General features: G+C 43.6%; 1 long non-coding RNA gene and 1 other non-coding gene across 2 annotated transcripts; both read right to left on the bottom strand.

The window, feature by feature from the left end:
- Positions 1–11,481: 11,481 nt before the first annotated feature.
- Positions 11,482–14,407, bottom strand: LOC119321808. The gene is made up of 3 exons (XR_005155215.1): positions 14,262–14,407; positions 13,723–13,816; positions 11,482–11,623 (listed from the first exon to the last, which is right to left on the bottom strand). It is a non-coding gene; the product is annotated as an uncharacterized LOC119321808 (long non-coding RNA).
- Positions 14,408–16,769: 2,362 nt separating this feature from the next.
- TRNAA-AGC lies at positions 16,770–16,842 on the bottom strand. Its single transcript has one exon. It is a non-coding gene; the product is annotated as a tRNA-Ala (tRNA).
- Positions 16,843–17,365: the final 523 nt, after the last annotated feature.

Raw genomic sequence — 17,365 nt, 5'->3', positions numbered from 1 at the left:
CTGGACGTGTCCGGCGAGATTGGACATGTCCGGCGGGCGAGAGAGAGGTTGATCTAGGGTTTGCCCGAAAAATTCGGGGAGAGAGGCCTTTTTATAGGTAGAGGGAGCTAGGAGAGTCCAAATGGAGCACGGTTTTCGCCCACACGATCGTGATCGAACGACCGAGAGCATGGAGGGGAGTTTGCTGGGTTTTGGGCCACTTTGGAGGGGTGTTGGGCTGCAAAGAGAAAGGGGGGGGGGTTTCGGGCTACGCGGTTAACTGTTGGAGTATCAAACGACCTCCAAATGGCACGAAACTTGACAGACGGTCTACCGGTGCTATACCAAGGCCTCTTGGCAAGACTCGGTCCATTCCGAGAACGTTTAACACCCACTCACGAAAAGAGAGAAGAGGGGGACGCCAGAGGACATAGGAGTGCCGGATTGCAAAACGGACAACCGGGAAAAAGCTCGGATGCATGAGACGAACACGCATGCAAAATGAAATGCACATGATGACATGATAAAATGCAACACGCAAGCAAATGACATGGCAAAGACGGCAAATAACTGGCAGACACCTGGCGCAACGAATCCGGGGCGTTACATAACTGGTCCAAGTGGCTCTCGCTGGCAGAATATTGGTACAACACCAGTTTCCACTCGGCGTTAGGGCGCACTCCATTCGAGGTGATCTACGGGCAACTGCCGCGTGAGTTTGGCATCGATCAGGTGGACAGCAGCACTGTGCCGGACTTGGCAGCGTGGTTGCAGGAGCGTGAGATCTTGCTAGACCACCCGCAACAGCAACTGAAGAAAGCTCAGGACTGCATGAAGAAACACGCAGACTGCCACCGTACAGACCGTTCATTTGAGGTGGGCGACGCGGTGTTGTTGAAGCTGCAGCCTTTCATTCAAACTTCCGTGGCGAAGCGGCCGTTTCAGAAGCTGGCCTTTCGCTACTATGAACCGTACATTATCCTGGCCAAAGTGGGTGCAGTGGCGTACCGACTCGACTTGCCGGCTACCGGCAAGATTCACCCAGTGGTGCATGTGTCTCTGCTGAAGAAAGCAGTGGGAGCGACAGTTCCAGTCTCTGCAGAATTACCACCACCTGACTCTATTTTGCAGGCACCTCACTCTCCTAGCCAAGTGGTGGAATGCAAGATGGTTCCTTCCCAAGGCGAGATGAAGCTCCGCACCCTGGTACAGTGGAGTGACCTACCGTCCGACTTGGCTACCTGGGAAGACCCAGAGAAGCTCCAAGATAAGTTTCCGTCGACACCGCCTTGGGGTCAAGGCGGCTCGCAAGGAGGGGGGAATGTCACGACTGACAGGCGGGCCCTCTTCAAGGAACCAGCACTGATGGGTGGGGTCATCATGGCAGAGACACAGAGTGGCCCCTTTGTCGGGTGAACGCTCCAGCTGGGGCGGTGTGGGTTGGTGGGAGTGTTAAGTGGCGAGTTGGGCGTCGATCCAAGGCATCGAGAATTATTGTAATCGAATAGACTAAAGAGAGAAGCTGTACTTCTCTTTCCTGGCCTCCTTCCTCTCTAAGAAATCCCCTCCTGCTTCCTCCCTCCTTCGATCTGATCGGGACCCTAACAGGTAGCCCGGCAAACAAAACAAGGGGATTGCAGTTCGGCTAAGCCTCCATTCTGAAAAGGCCGGCCAGTAGGAAAATGGCCTTATTCTCTTCTTTTTTCGAGGAAAAAAAATAGTTGACGGGTGCTGAACACGGCCACATTTTGTTGAAGATGAGTTCATGAGCAGAGTTGCTGCATACTGGATCATAGTCATATCTCCCTCCATATCCCAGCTACACACACAGGTGCTGCTTTTTGTTCGAACTTATTTGATTTCAGATTTTCTTCTTGTTGCCTTCCGAGCCGCTGCCCGAGCAAATCCTCCTCCGCCACGCCCGGATTGTGGACGCCGAGGAAGCAATTGAGCACACTCTAGCGTTGGAGTTCTGAAATCAATGCCAGCACGCATTCGGGTTTTCTTTCGTCCTCTTGCTCTTTTTTGTTCTTGCAAGAGGCATTCGGTTTTGTTTATCTGCATCAACACATGCAGCAACTTCACAGCCAAGGGATTGTTTAGAGCTGGAGAAGGTACTTCCAGACTGCTTAGAACCTTCTGAATGTAATTCCAGCGAAATGAAACAGAAGACAAACTTTATGCATCCTGAGCCACACACAGCAAACTCGACACAGCTCACATCCTGGGCATCCTGGTAACAACACAACGGGGTGCAATCTTATATTCGCCAAGAGTAACCAGATCCCGACAACTGCATGTGTTCGATCATGTGGTACAAATTCAACTCTTGTAGCATCACTGCAGCATTGCTATCTTTTCGACATACATATTTATATTTATATCTAATGTAGTACAAACCCAAGTGCACGCATGCACACACGAAAAAAAGAAGACAACAGCTTAATCAGAGAATAGTAGTTACAATCTCGACCAGACACAACACAGGACAGAAGACTTTGGCTTGCCTCAAACGCTTGCAAGCGAGATAACCGACAGCGCCAACACAAACAAGCGAATCGTGTCTTCATGCCAGTTGACTAATGAATAATGCCAGCACCAACACAGCATATAAAATGGAAGAACCTACAGCAAAAAAGCCGTTTCTGCATCTGCCACCGGACTGTAATTCCAGACACCTGCAGAGCAATCAATTTCATCAGTCAAGCCAATCTGTATAAGTCATTCATGCAAAATCTATTAAAGTTATATCGCCCAATTTTTGTACGACTCAAACAGTAATCGTCGCTACACTAGTGTTGTGGACTTCTACCAAAATCTCCAAATTTGGATCCTCTCAGCATTAACACAATGCCAGCAATACGAACAAAGAGAAGCAATAGGTGATTTGCAAAATAGTGGCACGCCTAGAAATTCCATCGCCAACATCAAGTTTTCTGGCTACATTTGATGTTAGTAGAGGCTAAAAGATTAGTGGCTTTAAGAACTCCATAGGAGGCCAATTCCGAAGATCCTAGCTCACCAAATCATTTAAAATATTTTTCGTTATGATGGGCATATGAGGGGCTCATGGAATAGGAAAGGAGAAACATCTGGTTTACCTAGCTAGTTGCTAACAAATCAAATTTAGTTAGATTCATTCAGTCGAAGAATCAATTAAGGGATCATGCATCGTCTTATTAATAGATACACTTCCTTCAATCTACAATACATATGACATTCTATTTTAATCCGTACAACATCAAAACAATACTTTGGCCACCACTTATAATGATAAATGTTAAGTAAAAATGCAATTCAAGATTAAAGCAGTATTTATGGTGAATCCAGCCATTTTGGTCATGTGTTTAATATGAAGTATTGAACATCGAATATGACCAAATAATGAGAAAATGGGCCGCCCATACATATTCCAATTAGACAAACATTGCGAGATATGCTGAGAAAATATTTAAGCAAACAGGCTAACACTAGAATAAATATCCTAATAGTCATTATTTCACTAGGTACCATAATGACCCCAAATATCAACAGTGTAAAATGTGCAAATGGCATAGCTATAAGCCCGTACGAATAAAGAAAGTATGAAGGGAACGAGAGGGAAGAACGTATAAATTACAGTAGGACTTGATATATCCTTAACCATACAAAATGATCAAATGCAATGTAGAAAATGGTAGAAGTTAAACAAAAGAGCATCCATGAAGCACATGAAAGATTATGTATTTAGTTATGCTACCACTAATGTGACATCATTATCATCTATGAGCAGACACAAACATATGCACAAAAGGGGAAGGGTCCTAAGTCATCAGCCATTAGAGGAGTAGAGGGAGAATAACCTGCACTAACAGAAGGAACTGGGAGAGTAATAGGTAGGAGCTAGCTGAAAGTGAGGCGGTTGGATGGACAGGGAAGGCAACTGAAAGAGCACATCCAATAGAGAGGGGGGCAGAATATCAGCAAATACAAGAGAAGGTAGATGGGTGAAGGCATGAGGAAGAGAATGGAGAGCTGCTAATGAAGGGACGAGGAAGCAGGGTGTCGAGAAAAGACTGTCAAATATGCAGTGTGCCATGAAGGCGTGACAGGTGGCCAGCCACTGGACCATCTCCAAGATTGCCAGACCCTGGCATTAAGCTTCACTTGCCCCACCGGTCCACTCAAAATAAGTTCTAGCACATCCTTGGACATGCCTGGGATTAGCAAGAAAAGGCAGTATGGGATCTATTTCGCTCATATTCCTAACAAATGAGAATCAGTTTCGCTCAGTCACAGCCATTGTCGTGCCTGACGCATCCCTTCCTTGTTAACTCAATAAAACACTTCCATAAGTGCAAACATTATATTTTGCTACAATTAAGAAACTAGACTATACAAATAAATCTTGTAGCAATTTGCAATTTAAATTTCATTATGTTTGAATCTGTCCAAATTATTTGAGATATTTAAAGTTGCGAAGAATAATGTATATTTGCAATTTTGGTAATCTAAATCGTGTTTTTCTTCATGGAAGGGTAATTCTGTTCTGCATGGTCGATTTCCCCAGAATTTGTAAAACCATTCTCCAAATATTGTGCCTACCACTAATTCGCCCCTCATATTTCGTTCAAGCTCCACCACTGCCAGGTGGGCAACATCTAAGCAAAGTGTTGTAGAGAAAATCTGGGTCCTCTCTTCTACTTGAGGAGTGGCAGTAAAAAGGAAAGCCGTACATTTTGTTTAAGAAGAGTTCAAGTGCCCCAACCTGCTTGCAGAAGGTAAGCTTACCTGCGTAACCAGTAAATCACAATAGCATATCTAACTGGACAAGAATCTCAGGTGTTGTGCAAAAGATTAGCTTCAGGACCACCAATTCCTCTTTCTGCAAGCATACAAAGTCAAACAACCAAGGACATTCCAACAAAAAGCCAAACAGACATGAGGAGGCATCAAGATACTTAGATAAACTCACAGCTGTAGTTTGAAAAAAAATCAATTTGGAGACAACGCCAGAGAAAGATAAATGAAACCGGATCTGATTATCGTAAAAATGAAAGATGCACACTAGGACTATTAGCTCCTCAGTAGAGGTGCAAATGGGTATCCTTTAGGGTATTCTCTGACCCTCTTTAGATCAACTAAATGAAACAAAATTTCACAAATCACATCACTTTTGAAAATCTAGTTCATCAAGCCGCAATTAAAAAACTAATATACCACTACTAAATTGATAGCTTAACACGAAAGTGTCTGCACAGTATTACTTCAAACAATTATCAACAATTAACTTGGTTTTATTATACCCATGATGTAAAACATGATATTACCTGTAGTATAAACACTTTCAAATGAGTGATAGTGAGCCATGATTTTGGTTCCCAAGACTTTCTCAGACTGTAGTGACTCAAGCTGTAACATGACAGGGCCATCAACTGTCCAAAAAAGAACCACGTTATTGTCCTCAGCAAAACCTAGTATTAATTGGCTCCCATTCGACTCTGGTTCACAGTGAAGTAGCTTGTCAATTTCAATGGTTCTTCCCAACACCCATGAAGCAACACCATCGCAATTGATCCTTCTCTTCCAGAATTGGGCACTGAAGCCTGATAAAACGAGGAGACCAAATCCACCACCATCTGCCCGTATCATCGAGAAGTGGAAAAACCTTAGGTCATTTACTGGCATAGGTATCACAGCTAGTCTTTGCCGATCCATATCAAATTCAAGGATCCCACCCAAGCTCCCATCAAGCAACCAGTAAAGACAACCCCCAACCAGCACAGCAGGCTTGATCATAGAAACCGCAATGCGAAAATGGGCAGCATCCTCGGATTGAAGCGGTGTTGTGATAAGGTCGCCCCATACACCGGTTTCCGACGAGTAAACACGGGCGACTGCTTGCGTAATTTGTCTCTCACTGCTCCCTACCAAAGCCAGATGGAAGTGTTGTACGTCTCCGGCAGAGCGAAACACCGCGCCGCTGATTGGGGATGTCTCCGTGTCGAACCCCGGGGGGACGGCAATGTGGTGCTGGTCGCCGGTGACGGGGTCCCACACAAGGAGCTGGAGACGCTTGCGAAGGTAGATGAGTGCCAGGCCATGGCGGCATCCAAGGGAGAAGAAGCGGTCGACCAAATCTTCGTGTTGCAAGGAGAAGCGCTCGGGCGAGACACGATCCGGGGCCTTGAGGGAAGGCATGAAGGAGAGCCCGTCGTCTACTTGGAAGAAACCGAGGAGGGGAGGGTTGCGGCGGTGGCAGCGGTGGAACCTTCGGCAGAAGCCTGGATCAGAGACGAGGCCGCGCCAGCGCTTGCAGACGAGGGAGGCATGGGGGAGGGAGGACGGCTATGGGGGAGGCGGAGGAGGATCTCGGAGAGGAGGTTTTCGTCCTCCAGCGGCGGCACCGCCGCCGGCGAGGGGCGGCGGCGGCGGAGGCTGCTCTACTCGCCCTACGATGTGGGATGCTTTTTTTTCCAGAAGAATGAGGTGTGAGACGTGGGTTATGCTTTTTGTGTAGGCCCTGAGAGTGAGAACGAAGAGCATAAAACTGGCCTGGACATTGGAAAGCCCACGATGGAGAGGACGTGTGTTTTTAGTCTGGTTGTAATGGTAGTATCGTAGCTAGTATCATGCATGCCAACTAGGCAATTTTGATGAAGTGTCATAGAATTAAATGAAGAAAAAAAGAGTTGAGTATCATATCATGATACCGTATCATAATAAATGCTATGACACTATGTGTCATGCATGACAATAAATAAAATAATATATGATACTAAGCATTAGGAAGGTAGTATCATACACTAGTATCATATGCATGATACTAGTATATGATACTCCCCATTACAACCAGCCTTAGGGGAATTTCAAAATGAATGCATATTTAACGCATGCGCACACACGCCTATATTCTATTTTTTTAATACATATGCATCTTGTAGGTGAGTCACAGATTATTTAATTTTATAAAAGAATACCTTCATTTTTGCGCTAGAAAAAGCGGACCCGCAATAGCAAATTGCAGGTCCAATTATCAGCATATTTGTTTTCTGTGTAACACAGGAATAAAAATATGCATTAAAAATATTACATAGTTCAAACACGTATATGTTTGATGTACAAAAAATCACGATATTATTTTAGATTTTAAAATATTATTTGCAATTTTTTGGTAAGCCGAGCTTCGTCGAGTCGGGTAGCTATTTTGAATTTCTGATACACGTGCGTGTGCGTGCGCACACTATTGGAAGGAAGGTAGATGGCACCATAGATTTTGGGTTGGTGTAGGGGAACTATTTTTTTTATCCTTTTCTTTTTTGCATTGGTGAGATTGGTTGACTGGATAAATTTGGTTGCACTTAGGGCTGAACATATAGATGAGTTTCTTTTTCCTTTCTTTCTGGAATGTTGTAACTGTTACTCCGGATATCATTTTGCTCTTTCTTTTTCTATTTTACGGATGGTTAACAAAATTATGATGCTGACATTTTACTCTTTGGCATGTTATCACACCGCCTTAGTTTGCAGCAGAGATTGTGTGCATGCTTTTAATTTTCCTTTTATGTATATAAGGAATTTGCCCATGTTTGGGGAGTTTTGGAGTTCTGCAAAAGTGAAGTCAAATAGTTTTTTTACAGTATATAATAATTTTGAGAATTTGAGATCTGCAAAAAACAAAAAATAATATTGGAGCACATACTTTTATTTTCCTTTATATAAGGAATTTGCGCATGTTTGGGGAGTTTTGGAGTTCTGGAAAAGTTAAGTAGATATTTTTTTTAGAGTATATAATAATATTGAGAATTTGAGATCTGCAAAAAACAAAAATAGAAATTGGAGAAGTGGGGAGTCAAATAGTTTTTTTACAGTATATAATAATTTTGAGAATTTGAGATCTGCAAAAAACAAAAAATAATATTGGAGCACATACTTTTATTTTCCTTTTATATAAGGAATTTGCGCATGTTTGGGGAGTTTTGGAGTTCTGGAAAAGTTAAGTAGATATTTTTTTTAGAGTATATAATAATATTGAGAATTTGAGATCTGCAAAAAACAAAAATAGAAATTGGAGAAGTGGGGTATAGATCCCCATACCCCTCGCATGCTAAGCGAGCGCTCTACCATCTGAGCTACATCCCCATGTTGACTTAAACAATTAGCAAAACTTTTCACCTTGAGTACAATCTCAACAGTTTCGAGAGATAGTTGCAGCAGCGTCCTGTTGTGTGCGAAAACGTATGCGATTTTCTTACATTGTTCTTCTCTAGATATTCATAAACATGACTGCGAATACGATATCATTGAATTATGATGTATGACCAGCAAGGGACTATGTCCTGAATGGAAAACCTGTTGTGTGATCTTCATGAGGACACAAGTCAGGGGAGCAGAACCGGCCAGTTCGGCCGCCCGCTCCCGGCAAACAAAACAAGGGATTGCAGTTTGGCAAAGTCTCCATTATGAAAAGGCCGGCCAGTAGGAAAATGGCCTTATCCCCTTTCTTTCTCAGGGAAAAAAATAGTTTTTTTTAGGGGTGATACCATTACTTTATTTAAGAACCAAAGCTCGGAATGTCATCCGATATTACATTCAAGATACATTCTGGGGGAACACCATACCAGATATTACACAACTCATCCCCAACTCCAACCTTAGCTAACTTATGCGCAGCTGCATTTGCTAATCTACTAACCCACGAGACCTTAAAATCCACCCGAGAGTTCAGCATCTGCTTAATTTCCCGAATCCAAGGACCCGCCATGGAGAGATCCTGATGATCAAGCTTGATCTTGTGCACAACAGATTTGCAGTCCAGCTCAACATGCACTCGATCAAAGTTCAGGTTAATAGCTACCTGCAGTGCCTCCTTACATGCTAGTATCTCAGTAGCCTCCGGTTCAGAAATGTGGGGGAAGTGATGAGAGAGGCCGGCAATAAACGCACCATTATGATCTCGAAGCACAGCACTACCGCCACCTTTGCCACCGAATTTAGACACGGCGCCATCCGAGTTAATCTTTATCCATCCCTCCTCCGGCACCTCCCACTTTGGCCTGCTCTGAACAACACTCTCCTTAACAGTAGGCTGATGGATACCTCTCCACTCATGCAAAAGATGCACAACCCTCTCCATTATTTCATGGGGCGGTGCAATCTGAATCCCATCACGTGCTTCATTCCTAGCGAGCCATAGAACATAAACCGACTGGATCATAGCCTCCCGCTCATCATCCCGAGCTCCAGTGAGCCAAGCCAACAGCTAGTTGGCCAATTCCCTTTGTGAATCCATCCACACAGGAGGACTAGCAACCCCAATCCCTTTCTCCCTTCGAAGCAAACTCCAGAAAAGAACAGAGTGAGGGCAAGACCAGAACCGATGACAGATAGTCTCTTCCCTACCACAAGCAACACAGAATACACCAGCCTTAATATGTCGCCTATGCAGTTCTGATCCCACAGCTAGCCCATTACGAAGAATCCTCCAGAAGTGGATCTTAGCTTTACCAGGAACATTTCTCTTCCACAGCGCCAAAAATGCCTTGTGTTTATCAATAGAAGACGAAGACTCAGGCTGTCCCGAGCTCCCTCTTTTCCTCGAATGCACCGATACGGATACGGGTATCAGTATCGGGCCAATACGGATACGTAAATTCGTCATTTCAAAAAAAGTGCCAATACGGATACGTTGTAGCTACTCAAAGCAATCTGGGGAGATGAGAATAAGAGATCTTCAGAGATCAGAGAAGAAAGAAGAGGAGATGAGCTTGGATGGGCAGGAGAAATGAAGAGAAGTGTACATACATGGCTACTGCGTGAGAGGGGACGTTGGTGAGGAGGAAGATGGCTGCTGTGTGATAGGGGATGTTGGTGAGGAGGAGCAGCTTGTCGCCGGCTAGCCGCCGCCGCCGCTGGCCCTGGGACCTGGGTGAGCTGCCGCTGGGGACACAGCCGCCGCCTGGTGTGAGCACGGGAGGGAGGAAAGACGCTGTGAGGGAAAGGATGGGGGGCATCGGGGCAATAGGGTTGCTGGTTGCCTTTTAACTGGGCTGAGTGGGCTCTTACCTGGGCTGGAAAAGTATCCAAAACATACTGGCAAAGTATCCTTCGAGTATTGTAATTGTTTTAAATCATTTATTCTCGGATACTCCAGGGATACGTATCGGGGGCGTATCAGAGGAGTATCGGTATCCGATACGGTATCCGATACTGAAACGCTGGTCACGCTGGTCGGCTGAAGTATCCGTGCATTCGAGCTCTTTTCAAAGTCATCTGCGGGTGGAACGCGGAGCAGACTGAGAACAATCCATCTTTGGTACAATTCCAGGCAAGAAAATCCTCAGTACCAGGCCCACCCACCGCAATTTGCTTAGTATCTTAAGCGTCTGACTCCGAGAACATATCATCGATCTTCGCACAATCCCAGGCAGTGCCATCCGGGCTTAGCAGATCAGCAACCTTAGTAATACCTTGGATAAAAACCTGACCCAGTGGCCGCATATAACCACTCCGTGGAATCCAATTGTCATGATGAATATTGACACGAGAGCCATCACCAATCCTCCATACTAGTCCCTCCCTCAGCAAATCACGGGTGCAGAACACGGCCACATTTTGTTGAAGATGAGTTCATGAGCAGAGTTGCTGCATATCGCGGTCTGCTTCAGTGGGCACTAACCGGATCGTCGTATCTTCCTCCATGTCCCAGCTACTTACATACTACACACACACTTCTTTTTGTTGGAAATTATTTGATTTCAGATCTTTCTTCTTGTTGCCCTGCGAGCCGCTGCCCGAGCAAACCCTCCTCCACCACCCCCGGATTGTGGACGCCGAAGAAGCAATTGAGCACACTCTAGCGTTAGAGTTCTGAAATCAATGCCAGACCTGACGTCCTTCATGTAACAGCGGAAATGCAGGGTCAGATGGGCGGCACTCTCCTGCTCCTGAGATGAACACGCATCACTGCACGCATTCGGGTTTTCTTTCTTCCACTTCCTCTTTTTTTGTTGTTGCAAAAGGCATTCGGTTTTGTTCCTCTGCACCAACACATGCAGCAACTTCACAGCCAAGGGATTGTTTAGAGCTGGAGAGGGTACAACAGTACTACTTCCAGACAGCTTAGAACCTTCTGAATGTAATTCCAGCGAAATGAAACAGAAGACAAACTTTATGCATCCTGAGCCACACACAGCAAACTCTACACAGCTCACATCCTGGGCATTCTGGTAACAACACAATGGGGTGCAATCTTATATTCGCCAAGAGTAATGTGATCCTGACAACTACGTGTGTTCGATCATGTGGCACAAATTCAACTCTTATAGCATCACCGCAGCATTGCTATCTTTTCGACATACATATTTATATCTAATGTAGTACAAACCCAAGTACACGCATGCACACACGAAAAAAAGAGAGACAAAAGCTTAATCAGAGAATAGTAGTTACAATCTCGACCAGACACAACACAGGACAGAAGACTTTGGCTTGCCTCAAACGCTTGCAAGCGAGATAACCGACAGCGCCAACACAAACAAGCGAAACGTGTCTTCATGCCAGTTGACTAATGAATAATGCCAGCACCAACACAGCATATAAAATGGAAGAACCTACAGCAAAAAAGCCATTTCTGCATCTGCCACCGGACTGTAATTCCAGACACCTGCAGAGCAATCAATTTCATCAGTCAAGCCAATCTGTACAAGTCATTCATGCAAAATCTATTAAAGTTATATCGCCCAATTTTTGTACGACTCAAACAGTAAACGTCGCTACACTAGTGTTGTGGACTTCTACCAAAATCTCCAAATTTGGATCCTCTCAGCATTAACACAATGCCAGCAATACGAACAAAGAGAAGCAATAGGTGATTCGCAAAATAGTGGCACGCCTAGAAATTCCATCGCCAACATCAAGTTTTTTGGCTACATTTGATGTTAGTAGAGGCTAAAAGATTAGTGGCTTTAAGAACTCCATAGGAGGCCAATTCCGAAGATCCTAGCTCACCAAATCATTTAAAATATTTTTTGTTATGATGGGCATATGAGGGGCTCATGGAATAGGAAAGGAGAAACATCTGATTTACCTAGCTAGTTGCTAACAAATCAAATTTAGTTAGATTCATTCAGTCGAAGAATCAATTAAGGGATCATGCATCGTCTTATTAATAGATACACTTCCTTCAATCTACAATACATATGACATTCTATTTTAATCCGTACAACATCAAAACAATACTTTGGCCACCACTTATAATGATAAATGTTAAGTAAAAATGCAATTCAAGATTAAAGCAGTATTTATGGTGAATCCAGCCATTTTGGTCATGTGTTTAATATGAAGTATTGAACATCGAATATGACCAAATAATGAGAAAATAGGCCGCCCATACATATTCCAATTAGACAAACATTGCGAGATATGCTGAGAAAATATTTAAGCAAACAGGCTAACACTAGAATAAATATCCTAATAGTCATTATTTCACTAGGTACCATAATGACCCCAAATATCAACAGTGTAAAATGTGCAAATGGCATAGCTATAAGCCCGTACGAATAAAGAAAGTATGAAGGGAACGAGAGGGAAGAACGTACAAATTACAGTAGGACTTGATATATCCTTAACCATACAAAATGATCACATGCAATGTAGAAAATGGTAGAAGTAAAACAAAAGAGCATCCATGAAGCACATGAAAGATGATGTATTTAGTTATGCTACCACTAATGTGACATCATTATCATCTATGAGCAGACACAAACATATGCACAAAAGGGGAAGGGTCCTAAGTCATCAGCCATTAGAGGAGTAGAGGGAGAATAACCTGCACTAACAGAAGGAACTGGGAGAGTAATAGGGAGGAGCTAGCTGAAAGTGAGGCGGTTGGATGGACAGGGAAGGCAACTGAAAGAGCACATCCAATAGAGAGGGGGCAGAATATCAGCAAATACAAGAGAAGGTAGATGGGTGAAGGCATGAGGAAGAGAATGGAGAGCTGCTAATGAAGGGATGAAGAAGCAGGGCGTCGAGAAAAGACTGTCAAATATGCAGTGTGCCATGAAAGCGTGACAGGTGGCCAGCCACTGGACCATCTCCAAGACTGTTAGGCCCTGGCGTTCAGCTTCACTTGCCCCACCGGTCCACTCAAAATAAGTTCTAGCACATCCTTGGACATGCCTGGGATTAGCGAGAAAAAGGCAGTATGGGATCTATTTCGTTCATATTCCTAACAAGTGAAAATCAGTTTCGCTCAGTCACAGCCATTGTCGTGCCCGATGCATCCATTCCTTGTTAACTTAATAAATACACTTCCACTAGTGCAAACATTATATTTTGCTGCAATTAAGAGACAAGACTATAAAAATCAATCATCTAGCAATTTGCAATTTAAATTTCATTATGTTTTAACTTGTCCAAATTATTTGAGATATTTAAAGTTGCCAAGAATAATGTATATTTACAATTTTGGTAATCTAAATCATGTTTTTCTTCATGGAAGGGTAATTTTGTTTTGCATGGTCGATTTCTCCAGAATATGAAAAAACCATTCTCCAAATATTGTGCCTACCACTGCTTAACTTCGCCCCTCATATTTCTTTCAAGCTCCACCACTGCCAGGTGGGCAACATCTAAGCAAAGTGTTGTAGAGAAAATCTGGGTCCTCTCTTCTACTTGAGGAGTGGCAGTAAAAAGGAAAGCCGTACATTTTGTTTAAGAAGAGTTCAAGTGCCCCAACCTGCTTGCAGAAGGTAAGCTTACCTGCGTAACCAGTAAATCACAATAGCATATCTAACTGGACAAGAATCTCAGGTGTTGTGCAAAAGATCAGCTTCAGGACCACCAATTCCTCTTTCTGCAAGCATACAAAGTCAAACAACCAAGGACATTCCAACAAAAAGCCAAACAGACATGAGGAGGCATCAAGATACTTAGATAAACTCACAGCTGTAGTTTGAAAAAAAATCAATTTGGAGACAACGCCAGAGAAAGATAAATGAAACCGGATCTGATTATCGTAAAAATGAAAGATGCACACTAGGACTATTAGCTCCTCAGTAGAGGTGCAAATGGGTATCCTTTAGGGTATTCTCTGACCCTCTTTAGATCAACTAAATGAAACAAAATTTCACAAATCACATCACTTTTGAAAATCTAGTTCATCAAGCCGCAATTAAAAAACTAATATACCACTACTAAATTGATAGCTTAACACGAAAGTGTGTGCACAGTATTACTTCAAACAATTATCAACAATTAACTTGGTTTTATTATACCCATGATGTAAAACATGATATTACCTGTAGTATAAACACTTTCAAATGAGTGATAGTGAGCCATGATTTTGGTTCCCAAGACTTTCTCAGACTGTAGTGACTCAAGCTGTAACATGACAGGGCCATCAACTGTCCAAAAAAGAACCACGTTATTGTCCTCAGCAAAACCTAGTATTAATTGGCTCCCATTCGAATCTGGTTCACAGTGAAGTAGCTTGTCAATTTCAATGGTTCTTCCCAACACCCATGAAGCAACACCATCGCAATTGATCCTTCTCTTCCAGAATTGGGCACTGAAGCCTGATAAAACGAGGAGACCAAATCCACCACCATCTGCCCGTATCATCGAGAAGTGGAAAAACCTTAGGTCATTTACTGGCATAGGTATCACAGCTAGTCTTTGCCGATCCATATCAAATTCAAGGATCCCACCCAAGCTCCCATCAAGCAACCAGTAAAGACAACCCCCAACCAGCACAGCAGGCTTGATCATAGAAACCGCAATGCGAAAATGGGCAGCATCCTCGGATTGAAGCGGTGTTGTGATAAGGTCGCCCCATACACCGGTTTCCGACGAGTAAACACGGGCGACTGCTTGCGTAATTTGTCTCTCACTGCTCCCTACCAAAGCCAGATGGAAGTGTTGTACGTCTCCGGCAGAGCGAAACACCGCGCCGCTGATTGGGGATGTCTCCGTGTCGAACCCCGGGGGGACGGCAATGTGGTGCTGGTCGCCGGTGACGGGGTCCCACACAAGGAGCTGGAGACGCTTGCGAAGGTAGATGAGTGCCAGGCCATGGCGGCATCCAAGGGAGAAGAAGCGGTCGACCAAATCTTCGTGTTGCAAGGAGAAGCGCTCGGGCGAGACACGATCCGGGGCCTTGAGGGAAGGCATGAAGGAGAGCCCGTCGTCTACTTGGAAGAAACCGAGGAGGGGAGGGTTGCGGCGGTGGCGGCGGTGGAACCTTCGGCAGAAGCCTGGATCGGAGACGAGGCCGCGCCAGCGCTTGCAGACGAGGGAGGCGTGGGGGAGGGAGGACGGCTATGGGGGAGGCGGAGGAGGATCTCGGAGAGGAGGTTTTCGTCCTCCAGCGGCGGCACCGCCGCCGGCGAGGGGCGGCGGCGGCGGAGGCTGCTCATCTCGCCCTACGATGTGGGATGCTTTTTTTTCCAGAAGAATGAGGTGTGGGACGTGGGTTATGCTTTTTGTGTAGGCCCTGAGAGTGAGAACGAAGAGCATAAAACTGGCCTGGACATTGGAAAGCCCACGATGGAGAGGACGTGTGTTTTTAGTCTGGTTGTAATGGTAGTATCGTAGCTAGTATCATGCATGCCAACTAGGCAATTTTGATGAAGTGTCATAGAATTAAATGAAGAAAAAAAGAGTTGAGTATCATATCATGATACCGTATCATAATAAATGCTATGACACTATGTGTCATGCATGACAATAAATAAAATAATATATGATACTAAGCATTAGGAAGGTAGTATCATACACTAGTATCATATGCATGATACTAGTATATGATACTCCCCATTACAACCAGCCTTAGGGGAATTTCAAAATGAATGCATATTTAACGCATGCGCACACACGCCTATATTCTATTTTTTTAATACATATGCATCTTGTAGGTGAGTTACAGATTATTTAATTTTATAAAAGAATACCTTCATTTTTGCGCTAGAAAAAGCGGACCCGCAATAGCAAATTGCAGGTCCAATTATCAGCATATTTGTTTTCTGTGTAACACAGGAATAAAAATATGCATTAAAAATATTACATAGTTCAAACACGTATATGTTTGATGTACAAAAAATCACGATATTATTTTAGATTTTAAAATATTATTTGCAATTTTTTGGTAAGCCGAGCTTCGTCGAGTCGGGTAGCTATTTTGAATTTCTGACACACGTGCGTGTGCGTGCGCACACTATTGGAAGGAAGGTAGATGGCACCATAGATTTTGGGTTGGTGTAGGGGAACTATTTTTTTTATCCTTTTCTTTTTTGCATTGGTGAGATTGGTTGACTGGATAAATTTGGTTGCACTTAGGGCTGAACATATAGATGAGTTTCTTTTTCCTTTCTTTCTGGAATGTTGTAACTGTTACTCCGGATATCATTTTGCTCTTTCTTTTTCTATTGTACGGATGGTTAACAAAATTATGATGCTGACATTTTACTCTTTGGCATGTTATCACACCGCCTTAGTTTGCAGCAGAGATTGTGTGCATGCTTTTAATTTTCCTTTTATGTATATAAGGAATTTGCGCATGTTTGGGGAGTTTTGGAGTTCTGCAAAAGTGAAGTCAAATAGTTTTTTTACAGTATATAATAATTTTGAGAATTTGAGATCTGCAAAAAACAAAAAATAATATTGGAGCACATACTTTTATTTTCCTTTTATATAAGGAATTTGCGCATGTTTGGGGAGTTTTGGAGTTCTGGAAAAGTTAAGTAGATATTTTTTTTAGAGTATATAATAATATTGAGAATTTGAGATCTGCAAAAAACAAAAATAGAAATTGGAGAAGTGGGGTATCGATCCCCATACCTCTCGCATGCTAAGCGAGCGCTCTACCATCTGAGCTACATCCCCATGTTGACTTAAACAATTAGCAAAGCTTTTCACCTTCAGTACAATCTCAACACTTTCGAGAGATAGTTGCAGCAGCGTCCTGTTGTGTGCGAAAACATATGCGATTTTTCTTACATTGTTCTTCTCTAGATATTCATAAACATGACTGCGAATATGATATCATTGAATTATGATGTATGACCAGCAAGGGACTATGTCCTGAATGGAAAACCTGTTGTGTGATCTTCATGAGGACACAAGTCAGGGGAGCAGAACCGGCCAGTTCGGCCGCCCGCTCCCGGCAAACAAAACAAGGGATTGCAGTTTGGCAAAGTCTCCATTATGAAAAGGCCGGCCAGTAGGAAAATGGCCTTATCCCCTTTCTTTCTCAGGGAAAAAAAATAGTTTTTTTTAGGGGTGATACCATTACTTTATTTAAGAACCAAAGCTCGGAATGTCATCCGATATTACATTCAAGATACATTCTGGGGGAACACCATACCAGATATTACACAACTCATCCCCAACTCCAACCTTAGCTAAC

The sequence above is a fragment of the Triticum dicoccoides genome, chromosome 6B, assembly GCF_002162155.2.
Source record: "Triticum dicoccoides isolate Atlit2015 ecotype Zavitan chromosome 6B, WEW_v2.0, whole genome shotgun sequence".
NCBI lineage: Eukaryota > Viridiplantae > Streptophyta > Magnoliopsida > Poales > Poaceae > Triticum > Triticum dicoccoides.
This window is presented reverse-complemented; position numbering and strand designations above follow the sequence as displayed.